The sequence below is a fragment of the Macrosteles quadrilineatus genome, unplaced genomic scaffold, assembly GCF_028750875.1.
Source record: "Macrosteles quadrilineatus isolate MER2022 unplaced genomic scaffold, UCM_ALF_1.0 Scaffold_1__1_contigs__length_201487025, whole genome shotgun sequence".
NCBI classification, from domain to species: Eukaryota; Metazoa; Arthropoda; class Insecta; order Hemiptera; family Cicadellidae; genus Macrosteles; species Macrosteles quadrilineatus.
In genome coordinates this window covers 172669683-172685914 of record NW_026542594.1, presented here as the reverse complement: position 1 = coordinate 172685914, position 16232 = coordinate 172669683, and positions in this window count along the sequence as shown.

The following is a 16232-nucleotide window of genomic DNA, read 5'->3' as shown; positions in this document are numbered from 1 at the left end:
AAAATGGTTGATCCATCCAACATTAAGCAACAGAAAGTCCGAAGGGATTTTCCACACATTGCATACTAAACTACAAAAGTATTCAGACAGGTTTTTTTTATATTATTGAATGTCCTAAAACGCTTTTGATTACTTGATAGAGGCAGTATCAACACGTTTGAAGACGAAGGATAACAAACTAAGAGAAGCAATTGGAGCAGAGGAAAGGCTTTCAGTGGCATTAAGGTAATTTTTGTGTACTGAATTTTAACTCATTAATTTTATACAGCGAACCCCTCGCTTCAAGAATCCCTCGGTGTGTCGATTACTCTACTTTAAATGGTCATTTTATCTCTATTTCTATTCTATTTCCATTTTAATCTTATTGCATTCATTTAACCTCAGAAGTAATATTCCTAAGTAACCAATATACTCTGAATATCAATGAGTTTCGTGGGTTTTTTTTTTTGTACTTATTAAAAATAATATAAAAACAGCCATTAGGAGCTTTTCATTATAGGTCTAATAATCATAACAATTTTATAACTGCTGCATTTAAAAACAAATTTAATGTATTTACGTATTTTTTTCTCCAATCACTACTGTATTACTTTATAATATAAAGTAGGAAACCCCTAGACAACCTATATAAAACAATATTCCTACACTCCCGATATAATAATTTACCTACGACCGTTTTTTAAAGTAGCCATTTCAGTCCAGTTCTTAGAATTGAAAAGTTTCACTTTACAGCTGTTTACTTTCATATCCGCATAGTTTCATTTCATATCCGCATAGTTTTCTCATATCCACACAGGTAACGGACCAATGAGGTTCAAGTATTGAGAGAAAAGAATTAAAATTGTAATGCTTCGAACGTCAACTAATCAGCTGATCAGCTGATCAGTTGACCAATTTAATTGTTGATCCGACTTGTTCATGTTGATACTCGCGTATTCTTAATTAAGTTGGTGAAAGTCCAAAAATAAATGAAATATTTGCCGAATTGTACCTGATACAATATTATTTATGGTAAGAATGCTGCTAGCAATGTAATATTTAACGAAGTTTAACAAACACGTAATTACAGGAAATCAGCTGATTATACAACAAGTCGTTGCATCACTTTCAGTGGCAATGACAATACACGAAAACATAACCTCTCTAAAAATTTATCAGTAGTTATTGTCAGTAATTAAATCCAGATTGATGGTAATTAAAAAACGGTCGTAGGTAAAGTAGTGTACGCAACTCGCGTTAATAGTCTTTACGACACTCGTAGAAGTTTTTAAGGCACTCGCCAAGGCTCGCGCCTTAAATTTCCTACTCGTGTCGTAAAGACTCACTTAACGCAATCGTTGCGTAAACTACTATTGTAATATAATAATTTCATAGTCCAGTTCAGGCCCCATTGATTACAAATCAATCCACAAAAACCAAAAACTAAGGACACTAAAAAGTCGATACTGATTGTAGCGTGTGTCTTGTACTTGTTGTCGGTCAGCTGTACGTACACTGACTTGGCGCGGCACTACAATCTACAGTGTTGGCTGCAAAATGTAGCGCGAAAATGGTCCGAGTTCCATTTCCGCGCGACGCTACATTCTACGGCGCGCCGTAAGATGTAGCGCGCTGCAGACTTTCGCTAGTGGAGCCACCTTCGTTTGATCGCTGCCTTCCCATTTCTTCAACTGACCAGCTACAATTTGCAGCGCGGTAATCTACGGCAAGTGGAGCCGCGGCCTTATCAGTAGGGTTTATAACAGCATGGCCACTTGGGATTTTTTTTTCAGACTACTCACTAAAAAACCCCCTCTACTCTGTTGGACACAGACCTGGAATTGTTTGTCACATTACTTCAAGTCAGGCCAACATGTGACCTAAGCCCTCAGGGCTCGCACCGTTTCTGGCATTTCGATTCTTAATTACCTACAACCGCATCCCGGTCAAGGTCGATCTTCTTGGCGCGGAGAATACCCTGGATATAATGTGACACACAGGTCCAATTGTCCTCACCCTCCGTCATAATCGGTATGACCGTGTCCACCGACAGCAGTCCTATTGGCCACTTGGGATGACAGCAGTGTTGGTTGGATGAATAGTAGCACTGTCACTTGTCAAGGTAGTTGAGCTCACTGTTGTATCTGTATTCGTCGGTTGATGTTTTGGTACTGTCACTGTGGTATTTCTAATTTTCGAGTTTGCGAACTTTGGCATAGTGTTTGCCACCGGCCTCTTTATTGTAATAAGTTTTGTTTCAGGTTGTATAAGCTGGGTTCCTTTGATTTGAAACTCACTTGATGGGTTCGGTTTGGTTACATTCATTGTAGTGGTTATCTGAGGTTGAGCTGGACTTGATGAGTTCGGTTTGGTTATATTCATAGAGTCATGATAGAGTTGTGAAAACTGATAATTTGAACGAAACTTCCGTTCCATAGCATATAAACGTGATACAGCAGCTGGCTTAGAATCACCTATAAAATGATCTGAAGAGTCTTTGAAAGGCAAACGAACAATGTAACGTCCATTTTCATCACGAGTAACAGTTTTTCTGAAGTGTTGGTCACACAGTGCCTCTTCATGGGTTAGACTGGGAGATGTAGGGGGTTCTTCTTGGTCCCAAAAAGCGTTGTACGGAAGCGTGTAAATCAATGTCACTTTTTGAGAGTAAACAAACATTGAGTGAAGTGGCAGGTGTGTTATTGGTAATCACCGGGTTTGTGAGGGAGCAAGGAGCGGTACCCTTAAGTACGAAACCGAAGCGAGTTCCTAAAGCAGTAGGTAAGTTAGGCCCAAGTGAAAATTTGTTTTGAGTGAGAAGTTGAGGAAAAAATTGCATTTCCAATGATGAGATCAATACGACTCGGTATGTGAAAAGAAGGATCAGCCAGGTTATACTGTTGAGTGAGTTTAGTGACTTTAGATGAAATAGATGAACGAGGAACATCAACTGTCAACTATTCAAGGACGAGAGCAGGTTGAGCTTCGACTACCATTTTACCAGACATAGTTTGGAGATCAATTAAAATCTGCCCTCTGTTGGTTGTTACATGTTGATTGATTCCTGATAGTTGGATATTGGACTTGGTTCTTTTTAGATTCAAGATCCTAGCTGCATGTTCGGTTATTAAATTACACATACTGCCCGAGTCAAGAAGAGCTCGAAACACATGTGGCTCACCAGAAGAGGAAGTGATTTTTACTAACAATGTTCCAAGTAAGACAGTAGTATTTTCTTCGAGATTTGTTTGCATAGACTGATGTGGTGACACTAGAGAAACAGATGTGTTTGGTACCATCTTAGACGATTCTTGATCATCAATGTGATTGTTTAACTGGTTAGAACTAAGTGAAACTTGGTTACTTTTGACATGGTCAAAATGCAACAGTGTGTGGTGCTTGTGATTTCCACACTTTTTGCAAGATGACTTAGATTGACAACATTTTGATGCATGTGATCCGAGACATGAAACACATTTTTAAGATTGTTTAACCAACTGGTACCTTTCATGTGGGGACATGGCAACGAATTTTGAACACTAGTAGATTTTATGACTTTGTTGATAAAAAAAAAAAAAAAAAAAAAAAAAAACATGTAGTTGGTGTTGGTCGATTGTCTTGTTGAGTATTAAACAAAGGTTTGGCTACATTCACTGTAGTAGTTCTCTGAAGTGGGAACCTTTTGTTAGTGTTCAAGGAATATTTGGGTGTCATTTGTTGTTCATTAATGGTCATGTTTTGGGAAAGCATAGCATCCTCAAAATAAGTGCATTCATTATTAAGGAAAGTAATTATCTTTTTTGAAGTAAGCAGTGAATGATCTGATGTATCAAATTTGTTACAAACTTATTCTAATTTGTGACGAAGATTGAGATCCAACTTTCTTAAGGGGAGCAGTGTGTATTATCCTAAATGATTAGATAAAGGTTATGCCATTGATAAATTAAATTTATTTGTACATTATTTATGACTTTGAAACTATAACGCCCTAATTCTAAATTTTTAAAATACTGTTAGTCCTATTGTATTATGACAAAAGACTTAAAAATTTGTTACAAGCAACAATCATTGCTGTTAAGTCAAAGAAAAACACTCAGACAAAATCAATCCACTTCAGTTAACAGACATGAAAACACATCAAAGCCAACTTCAGGCTGTAAAATAATTTGAGATGTCTATTTAAAGTATCAAAAGACGAGGTCTGCATCTAACAATGTTAAAAGAGCACTCAGCCTTTTCGTGTCTGTAGTTGTGCTGCTCAAGAGTCTTCATTCAGAGTTTTCATTAATGAACTCCAAAATAACTTAGGATAAATTCATCGAAATGTAGATTGGATATGGATATATTTCATGGTTGTGGTTTTAATTTGAATTTTCATTAGTTTTTTAAGTAACCGCTGTGATTTTAAAGGGGTTTTCTGGACCTTTTATATTGGTTAAGCTACAGTTTTCTTTTCAAAACCCTCAGTATAGCTTGGTGGATAATTTTGAATGCATTCAATAGACTATGTAAGTCTATTAATTAAAGCAGCGGCTACACTTGCCCAATTCGGTCCGGTTAAGTCGTGTTCAACAGTAGTCGTTGGTGCCTAAAGCAAAGTCCAACACTGCCCCCTCGCAAGCATTGTACTATAACGCTCTCAATGAAGAAAGACCCTGTTCTCTGCGCGATAAGAACTTCCGTACACAGCCCACCATTTGGGCTCTTCATTGCAAGTCAAAAGTATATTTTTGGCAGAACACACTAGAGCTGAAAGCGCACCGTCGTCCCCAAGTTCCTAATCTGTTGAAATGCTAATGTATAAGCATGTATATAAGTTACACCATATTTCCATATTCTCCAGGTTTTTTTTTTATTTTGATCATTTTTTTTGCATTAGCCAATCTAAAACTATCTAAAATTAACCGAACCATACACAAAATAAATCAATCCTGTCAAATAAGTGTGTTTTTAAGTAAAATATTTTATTTTATACTTTACCTGACACACCTACAGGAATTTTATAGAATGTCTAAGTGTATAAAATCCTATTGTAATCGTATTTTTATACTTTGCCTAAAAGCATCATGAATTGTATAGAATTATTGTATTATATACTTCGCCTTTAACATATATAGTGATTTAATAATAACACAATCTTCTAACGAAGTAGGTACACTTCAGTGGTGATAGTGATATAGAAGCGCATGTAGGTCACTTCGTGTATCCTTATAGTGGGAAATAACAATCCGAACCAATTGCAGATTTCCATTGCCTTAATAGAAAAAGATTACTTTTATGACTAAAATAATGCTGCAAATAGCGGCGAATTTAAAATCAAATTACAATGAGCTCCAACATTTTTAGGATTTGAAGTTCTACTTGAAGAGAGAACTTAAAGTGATCTTCTCGTTATCTTTTTCCTATGTTTTCCTTGAGTATTTTATATTTTATACTTCTATTTCGGAAGGAAATCCTCTCCCTGAAATAATAACAGTTTGTCTTCACTGAAATAATGTGTAGGTTGAACTAAACATTATAACTGAAATGCACTGTGTTGTGCTAACAATGAAAATGTAAAAATGACTATTGTGGATTTTAACAAAATATTTTGGAACTACAATGTAAATCTATCAAATTCTTTACAAGTTGTAGGCATATGGATACTATAATAAGTTAACGTCGTTTATTTGATTAAAAAGTATACTTTAATTATTATTTTGTAAGATTACTGATTTAAAGTTCAAGTTACATTTTTAAATAGTTCTTCGTATAATATAGTACCAGTATATTGTACATAACTAAAAATAGTACAATGTAAGATATGATGTTTTACTGGTTTTCAATTGTATGTACTCAATTATACGTACACGTTCCTAACAGTTTATTAGCTTTATTTAGTTTTATATATCTTTTAGATAATTAAACAAACACATGCTACTCTTAATAGTTATATTTTCTATGAATAACAGACTTAAATAAAAAAAAAAAAAATAGAACGGATTAGTTAGAATGGAACATCATGAAATAAAATGCATTTTACAATTCATTACCTTTGATGGTTATGTTAGAATTTATTTGCATATACATGATAGGTGTGTTAGTGTTTGTCAATAACATAGAATGTTGCCTGATGGATTACACGGTTTAGTTGAAGTTAATTACTGTCATCAACCGTTAGACAATCAGGTAGTTCAACACAAAACCACTTATGCATGGTTTGGGAGCGTGGGACGTATTCCACATAGCTTTAGATAGGGTGGTGCAGTTCCACAATCTATTGTGCGCTTAAACACCCTTGTGACAACTGTTTGATTAATTATGTTTACATTTCTCGCCAACAGGCTTGCCTTCAAATGCAATTCGATTTAATTTAATTACGAAAAACACATACATTCAGATATAACAGCTGGTATTAGCAAGTTATGGGCGAAATTAAGGTAACATATGCACAATATTGTTGAAATATCCGAAATACAGGGTCTACCAAGTAAGTAAGGCATGAACTTTGGGTTTTACAAACACGTAATATAAGTTATTTTTTTAATCCTTCAAAATTTTAAGTCATTGAACGTAACTAGCAGTTACCCACGGGCTTCACCCTGTTTGACTTCATAAATATTAATAAAACTATTGATTCGTTAAGTTAAGCTGAAGTAAACAAAACAGAATACATCAATACAAACAAATAATCTCATCTGATTTTGATAAGGTAACAAATAGAAAGAATAACAAACAAATAAGTACAGCTGAGGTATTTTTAACATAAGTTATATGGAAAGTTCCATTTAGAAAGAAATTACGACCTTAAAGGCTATTTATAAAATATTGGATAGTTTTGCGCAAGGGTTCTCGTCATGACGAAAATATTTAGTATGTGATTTATGGGGGTGTGACTTTTAGTTTTCTCAAAAGTTCATGGGTACTTTTGGCTTTATATATAGATTTACCTAGTGGCAGGGGGTTTTTTGGGGTAATTTAAATATTCTAAGAGCAGTCTCATACCAATGATAATTTATACACATGTTATTAAATCATATATTAGTTTTGACATCAGGTTATATAATACCTAACAATAAGTAGAATTGTAATTAGTTTTACCCACGACTTTTTTTTTAAATAGCCTTTTCAATTCAGTCGTGAAAAATATTTTTAAGTGATCGTTGCGTAAACCACTATGTATAAGCATATGTTTAAAAATTTTTGTTCACATTGTTAACCCTTCGAGACGGTTGGACGAGTACAGCTCGTCAATGCATCACAGGGATAGTTAGCTATACAAATTAAACCACCGGTGCTGAACTAGTTTATCGAATCTTACCACCGAGCGCTAGTGTCCCACGTCTTTATTATGTAGTAGCATATATAAAAGGAGTATATACATGGTATATACATAATCACTGTCTACTTCTTTTATCTATGGTAGTAGCACATGTCTTAGCTGTCCGACGGTGGCATGGTGACTCACTGACGCATATTATAGCACTGAGAGTTTCAGCATGTTTTTCAACAGGTTTGACTGCTATACGTGTGTAATCCATACATTAAAAGCTCAGTCCATGGATTAGCCGGTAAGAGGGCCAACCTCAACAATTTAGGAAGTTTCGCTTTGAAAGCTTAAATCAAATTTTTTTATGGAAAACAGATAGTACCTTTTAGCTCTTACATGATTTATGAAAAAAGTGTTTTCATTCGTTTTTACCTTTATATTAACTCAGTACTTACGATATATTCAAACGTTTAATGAAAATTTTAGCGAGACATAATAGTTATTGTCGGGACCACGTAAGTTTGCAGTTGGTGGCAGCCAATCACAAGACAAGGCTAGTGCGTCGTTGCCACATCGCCCGTTGACAACACTAATTAAATGTACAAGCAAAATTTTCAAATCAGCTGGTATTATTAGATTTGTCCACACCACACGGTTCTCATTGGTTCATTCAAAACCATATGTTAAATAGGCTCCTCCCTCAACTGCAAACTTACTTGGTAAAATAGGCATATTGTATAAGTATTTTTAAGAGGATTCCAGCTTTTATTTTCTCAAAAGTATGCTTCAAACGTTTTCTAAATGTTTTCTACCACCTACCACTGCATGGAAAATATCACAACTAACAGTAGGCCTACGTAAAATAGCTCGTTTCCGCTCTAGAGCGGAAATGTTCATTTCTGCTTGCTGAATCACTAAATCAGCTGACTTCTCTGTTGGCATTTCTATAAAACACTAGCCTCTGGTAAACAAATAGCATAATCTAAAAAAGCAAACATAATTTAAATAACCTTTTATATACAATTACATATTTAATCTGTGTGTTGTGATAAGTTTACTATGGGGGTAGGAAAAATCTTGAGTATTACGAGCACAAACAGTCATTACCTCTCTCAGCTAAAAGCTTCGTGCAGTTCCCGGGCGACATTGGCGAACTTTGAGCTCTTGTTGCACAAATAGTTATTCCTGGTTGGGACAAATTTGTCCCAACCGAAGAGTTTCTAAAGGACGCTCATGATATGTTCTAGTTGAATTTAAACATATATTATTCTTTGAGAGCTCACCACTATTTAACGATTAGTTTTGATGATATTGTACATTAAAATACCTTAATTATCAATTAAGAGTCCAGAGGAATCACCCAACCCTCTTATAGATCAAACGATAACACAGAATCATTTGTTAATTAATTAACGAACCTAGATTCCTTTAATTAACAATTATTTGATGATTATATCATTTGCATAAAGTGGACATTTGTTTAAATTTAATGCTAACAGAATAAATACTACTCTAAATAAATTATTAAATTTAATTAAAAAATGTTTTTTATTTTCATATGTGAAACTGCGAAGGCCCTAGGCTAAAAATTGGTTATTGCAATGAATTAATCTGTTTTGACAGATTGATTTAAGTATATTGATATGTGTTTGTTTAATTGTTTTAATAAATTTATCGTGATAACCACCAACAGAATTATCTCGACATGCATGGTAGGTAAATAAGAAATATCTTTGTTTCATGAGTAAGCTACAACAAAATTGAATAATAAGTAAACCTCGCCTCTGATAGTTAACCTTGAATTTACACTTTTAAGACTGAGAGGTAAATGTTAGTGCTTTTCATGATTTCAACTTAAGTCTCAGTTGTATAAAGACTCCCTTTTAAATGATATGGAATTCTAAGAAGCGTTACATCTTACCTTACTATTTGTTTGCGCCTTTTTACGTTTAGGTTTATACAAAATGAAATCTTATTTTCAAATTACATAAATACCGTAAAAGCTTAAAAGCTTTTTAAACTGGTTAACATTGCTTCGTCGTGGGATTGTTCATAATAAATATTTGTACGGAGATAATAAACGTTGATAAAGCACCTATCTCGTCCATGTCAGCAGTTGTATACATAAAGTTTTTGGGCTTTGTCATAGCTACAATGATAATTTTTTCAAAAAGGAGCTCAACCAACCAAAGTTAGTGTGATTCGTAAATAATAGTGTTAACACAAAAACATTTTAGGGGAAATGTACAGATTTAATATCTTCTTTCTACAATTACCTGACAAAGTGGGTCTTATTGCAATGCTTGTAACAAGTAAAGTTCATTCCTGCATTTACTTACTTTTCCGCACTCATTTTACTTTCCCGCACTCTCGTATTTCAATCAAATTACACAAAATAGTGTGCATGCATTAGGCACGTTATATCCTAGGAATTGATAATTCTTGTTTACGTGTCACCAAAAAATCCAGTGGATAAGACATAACACAGATTTTAACAACTGCTCAATAACTCTCAATAATTAGAAACATTTAAGTGCTTAAGTTAGTGTTTTATTAAAAGGTCTTTATCGTAACATTATAGTTATTTACACACCTGCTTGGTTTTTGAGTACCATGCCTTACAAGAACACAAAATTGTTATTCTGTATTCACTGGTTGTTGTTCGCTGGAGGGCCAAACTACTGATGCATAAAGATTAGTAACACATCATTAAAAAACCACTCAACTGAACAAAAATGGATCCTGCAGCTGTATTAAGCGTTTTAAACATGATCCTAAAGCAACAGCTGAATTTATTTCGTAACAAAGCTAAAGACACATTCGTTCAAAACTCATCTCCGCTTTGATTTCTTATACAGCCTAAATGTATGGACTATGATGATAGACTAACCAACACAAAACTAAGGGAGTATGTTTGATCGATAGTATGATTTGTATGAGTAATGTTTATTTATACCCATTTATACGCAAACTACGTATACAATAGATTCTACCAAATAGTTTTCCATCGCTCATTAACTACGGAACCAGACTGTCTTAAGTTATTTTGTGAGGATACTCAACGTATCTAATTATATTATAGGTTAGATCCACGAATATTTTGGTCAAAATCGAATACGATATCGATTGTGAGCCATCCAATGTTCAAGGTTAAACGTCACTAAAATCTCCGAGTGAATGATACAAACTTTGAGCGAGGTGAGTCGGTTACACCACGAAATTCGGGCCCTACGCAGCGATGTCTTGGGTTCGAATCCTGTTACTTGCCACTACTTATATTAGTACAGTCCACCCTTGTACTGAACCCGCTTATCCCTTACTTTTGCTGGATAATTTCCAGAGGTTTTTAGTCTATATGGAAGAGAAAATGCAAGGACAAGAGAGGCTCAAGCTCTTGAACAAATTTAAACAATAGTTTGCCACAATTACATGAAAAACCCCGAAATGTTCATATTAAAAGACGTTGATTTTGGTATCTCTTACAGCTGGTATGCCAGAACTTGTAATTTATTTAAACAACTGATTAGCTCAATTTGCTATTGAATGATAGTCAGTTTAACTGGTGTTTACGTACATTTTAAGTAATGATTCTCTTGCTCTAAAGAATAAGGAACTAAGCTTCAACAATAGACAATTGAATACTTAACTCTACACCTGTGTATTCACATCTGTTTGAATGCGTTTAATACGCTTTCAAATTAGTGATGTAACAGCCACATGTATTGTGTAAAATTAATTTATCCTCACCATGTATTGTTTGATGTATTCGTGTATTCATTATTAATTGAGGTTAATTACATATAATTCTATTGTTGAAATGAAGACTTGACATACCAATTACACTACGGTTATAAGTAACATCTAAAACACTTATACTGTACAGTTTTTTTTTATACTGGAAATTTTTTTATCAAAATACTTACAAATACATTTACTTAATAGTGTTATTCACGAATTTGAAATATATCCGTTAGTGCATTGTTGAGCCTTTTTTTGTAACATTCTAATCGATTAAATCTTCGTCATAAGATATCAATTTAAATACCGATTCTGCACACGTTATTTCAGTAGTTGCTGCCTTCATGTTATTAACATTTTTTGTTTCAGGTTTGTTTTACGTAAAAATGTAATAGTTTCACACAGATATTTCAATTCCGTACAAAGGTATTCCGTATATATTTAAAAAAATTGATCTACTTCACTAATACGTGCGATCTTGAGGAAAAATTATAATAACATTTTAAGTTATCATAGTATTGTGAGAGGGATGGACTCAGGATCCTATGTGCATTAACAGATTAGAGAATCGTAATGTTTAATCAAATACATCTAAATTGATTGAAAATAAATTCAATAGATTGACATTGAAATCACTAATGATTAGAAAAGGGAGAATTTGTTTTTCTGAATCATCAAATAGGATGTTATTATATTTGACTCAGCTTAAGTGCTAAATCTTTGTAACTTATAAGTCCTCAAAGCCTAAGTATTTGGAATTGACGAAGCATCCTTATTGAGAAAGTTATAATTAAGTTTTGCAATCAACGCGCTTGCGGAAAACCAATTACTCTATTAAAATCTTCTTCATTAAAAAATTGAGTAATTAAAACACCCCTCACACTTAGTCCACAACCGATTTCTCATACAACAGATTTTTTTTTATTTAACGATTATTATTGTAGGCTATGTGGTAATAAAAACATTCTGAACAGGGTTGTAAAACTCCTACTCCCAGTAGATTATTTTAGACTATTTAGTAGACTATTTCCGACAGTAAATTGTATAAACATAAATTTGATTTTATTTATACTGTTCGTTTGTACCATGACTTAGCTAATGCAATATGTATTGCAAATGTTAGGCCAATAAAATGATTTGATTTGATTTGATTTATGTAAATAAGTAAGAAAAAAAAAATTAGTTAGAAATTGCGAAAGAAAGTTTAGTTCACGATTTGTTGGTACTAGTAGTTTCCTGTACCTTTTTTCCTGTTAACTGTGTGCTTGTTAGGACAAGTCACTTAGGGTCATTGGTACATAAAGTTCGAAAGGTAGTTCTATTCATGGGATTAAAACTGGAAGATAATTATGAGGGTTTAAAAATCCAGAATTTATTATAGACTTTATAGATCTAGCAAGTCAACTCGACCTTTTCATTAGACCCAGGCAAAACTTTACATTTATATTCTACGCAATGACAAGTTTTACTAAAATGCTCTAAACACTAATACTACGACATGATTTAATTGACTTAAAATATGTAGAAATTTGAAAAAGGTATTTATCTTTCTAATGCATACTTGCTAGGAGTACGTAGCACGTTTTCAATCGACAGGCATTTTTAAGACTTATTTATGTACAGTACATGTGTAAAGGATCAAATACTGTTTTGATTTGTACATCAGTAAATTAATAAGTTTATACTACTTGATGTGTTTTATCTAGTAGTTAGAGATGACAGCTACGCACAGCACAAGGAACTCGAAACTTTCATCCACACTAATTAAGTATTAACTTAGGTTCAAGCAAGCGTCACCCAGATGTTTTTTTATGATAGTAAATGCAATTCTCCAAGTTTTAAGACTTGATTTAAGATTTTTGAAAGTTGGTTTAGTGAGTTGTTATTATGTGTAAGCCATTTACGTGAGATATACAATAAATGATCTACTTAGATCCTAAATTATTAAAACACCGTGTTAATTAATCATTCAATTTTATATCTGAACCAATTTTTTGTGCGGTATATTAGTATTGCGACATGATGTTTATTCAAACAAAAGAACAGGAGAAACTCAAAAAATCTTAAAGAGGAGGAAAACAATCAGTTGAAATCAGCTAACTAAAACGTAACTGTACATGACATTAACGTGTGAGTTGGCTTTAAATTTTACAAAAAATGGAAAGACACATTCCATTATTTTGTTTGTATTCATATAATTGATCCATTTCATCATCACTTATCCATTTCCGTATCTTTAAAGGAATGTATCCATTCTGTAACAGACATATCTAAGTGGCACAAAGGAGATATATTTCAATAAAGATTTCACTTTGCCTCTCTACATGTCTTCTACATTATTGCCCAGATATTGCATTGACATTTGACGTAATTTCTTTATCGAGATGAATGCACATTTATAGTCACAAGTTACTTATTGTTTTATTCATTTATGAATTTTATGGCTTGCTTTTATTGGGTCTATCTACGTCAGTTGAATTTATTAAAATGTTGTAAGGCAACGGTTGAAACCATGTCTTGTTACTATGTAACACAACCTGTTGCTAGATTAGTGAGGTTGATAATATTAATGGAAATGTCGAAGACAAATCCCATCTGGGCCAAGTAACGATCTAGCTTTTAATTGAACCTGCGACCTTAAGATTTAAAGGTGAGCAACCACTCGACTTCCTAGACGAATAAAACTTAGCCTACTTATAAGTACTTATATTATGTTTAGTGTTTCAACATCTTAAGAACTAGATTCCTGAAACAAATTGTGATGTATATATCTTACAATTACAAATCAAACAATTTTTATTTTGATCCAGCTACTAGGAGGTCACGAATTGTGGACATTTATAGGCATGCACTGTGGATGCGATACTCCCTGGTGTGCATTGACGTCCGCACTAGTGAGTACTACGAGTATCCGCAGTACTATCCTGATAATTATACTAGTTCGTTAATACCAAGTCTAAAATGTGGTTCGGATTCCACAATAAATGGTAGGTCCATTAGCCGTCATTAGCTGTATGGGCTATTAATTAACAGCTGTGTCTAAGAATATGTCGGCCTTAGTCACTAACAACACACTAAGTACACTCATCTCCATTTATACTTGGCTTAAAATACCTACTTTGTACGGTCACCATTTCAATTAAAAGTATTAAAGTATTATGTTAAATAAAATTAATGTTAATCTAATCAAGTTATACACTTATATTTCGCATGGTAGTTAAATATTAATTTACTTTTACTAAACAAGCGTTACGTGCCATAAACATATCATTTCCTATTTATTTCTTACACACTCTATTTCATCTCAACATGTCACAAATGTACACACATATAAAGCACTATTTTCACTTAAGCATGTTAATAGAGTTGCTCTAACCACCTGCTGCACTGGCACTATTCATTACAAAATCAATCGCACAGAGACCCTGATATACATTAAATGAGCATGGCCATTTCATCATTTCAAAATTACCCAAATATTGCTCGTGACTATTTCATCCTCCTCTTAATTTTTTTTTGGGAAGGAAACTAGTGTTGCTAATAAACATTCTATGGAAGTTTACTTACGTATTTATTTGCATTTTATGCACATATATTTAGTTTATTTTACCGATATTATACTTTCCTGCTTAAAAAAATCCTTGAAATTTTGGTCGTGCTGTGGTAAGGTGGCAGTTAGCTATTTTGGGGGAGAGGGGAGGAAAGGGCAGTATGAAATAGGGGAGGGGGGGTTGTGCTCCTGGCCATGAAATAGGCACTCCTGAACCCTTGTGCTAAGCACTTTTCCTGTACGGGGAAAACTATGTAAGTGCGGTCGAAAACGTTTGCCTAGATTAGCTCAGTCTATAGCTGGGTAAGATTCAATAATTTGTGATAAGGGGACAACTAAGCCAAGAACCTGGCTTAACCTAGGGCTGACTCTTACTTGAGCACTGAGAATAAGTAAACAAAGCACCAAACAATCGTGCAATAATCACCATGTACCTACGCCAATTCTCCACCCTCCTAAGGGGTCGTGTCTGACTACGCAACTCAGGCTTCGTCCTAACTACCCAATAGCCGAGGGTCCAGAGACACAATAATAACAGAGAGCAAAGAGGGCCTAAACAATGCGAGAAACACCATAACTTGCCAATAATAACCTAAACGGACGTTATCACCAGGCGAGGTCTACTCGGCCACTAAAATCCAATAACCAACCCTAAGATGCCCAAACTAACAAATAAACAGTGATTCACTCAAGTAAATATATCAGATAGCCTACACAGATATACAGATAGCCTAATGTTCATCAACATTTTGTTATTCATTTGATTGTGCAAAAAAGCTACATGTTTACACAGGATCATTTATACATTTTTCCTTCTATATGAAAAAAAAACACTTTTCTTTTAAAATGTGTAAGTAAAAAAGGACCCTTTATAAATAATGTAGTTCTTAGGATGTAGTCCTTAACACGTTTTGTAAAGGTTAAATATTTGTCGTACTAGTTCATGTATTGAGAAATTAAACGTGTTTTTCTTGACAGTTTATGATTTAGGTCAGACATATAATATGAATAGAAGAGTTGCAGGTGACATTTTGCAAGAGCAATCTCATATTTCTATAAAGTTAGTTTATAGAATATTATTGCTTTTGCCTTGCGAATATCAATAAGTTATTTTTTCAACTGCAATCAATTTTAGAGTTTATTGGGAGAGTTTAGTTTTATGTGTAATTTAGTTACTCGTAAATTATTAAGTAACTCATTATTCATAAAGTATATATTCTTAAAATTCACCCTTTTGGATTCAGATTGTCGTAGTGTAGAAAAACTAAATTTGGATTTTTGTTGTTAACAAGATATTTATTTTTTTTTTGTATACGCTCTCTGAGTGCGCGCACTACCTACAAAGTTTCTAAAAAAACACTGCAAACTGTTATACAAACTAGATTTTTTTTACGTATTTATAATTTATAGGCTAGTTTATAATCTATGCAAATTGCATTTTAAGAATGCCATGGAACGAATGATGAAAACTTGAAAAAGATGAATGAAACTTCTATAATGAAGAAACTAGTGGAACAAAACATGTACTACATTCCATTGCACAATTGATTTTTTTCACAAAACTGTGTACAACTTTCGTAATTCATGACTAAGCAGCTTTAATCTTTTTGTGACCAAAGTTCATTTAAAATTCGTCAAGCAATTGAAAGACAAGTAGTGCTTTTTGAAATTACTGTAAATAATTTATTTGAATTATGTCTACGATTTATTGATCTG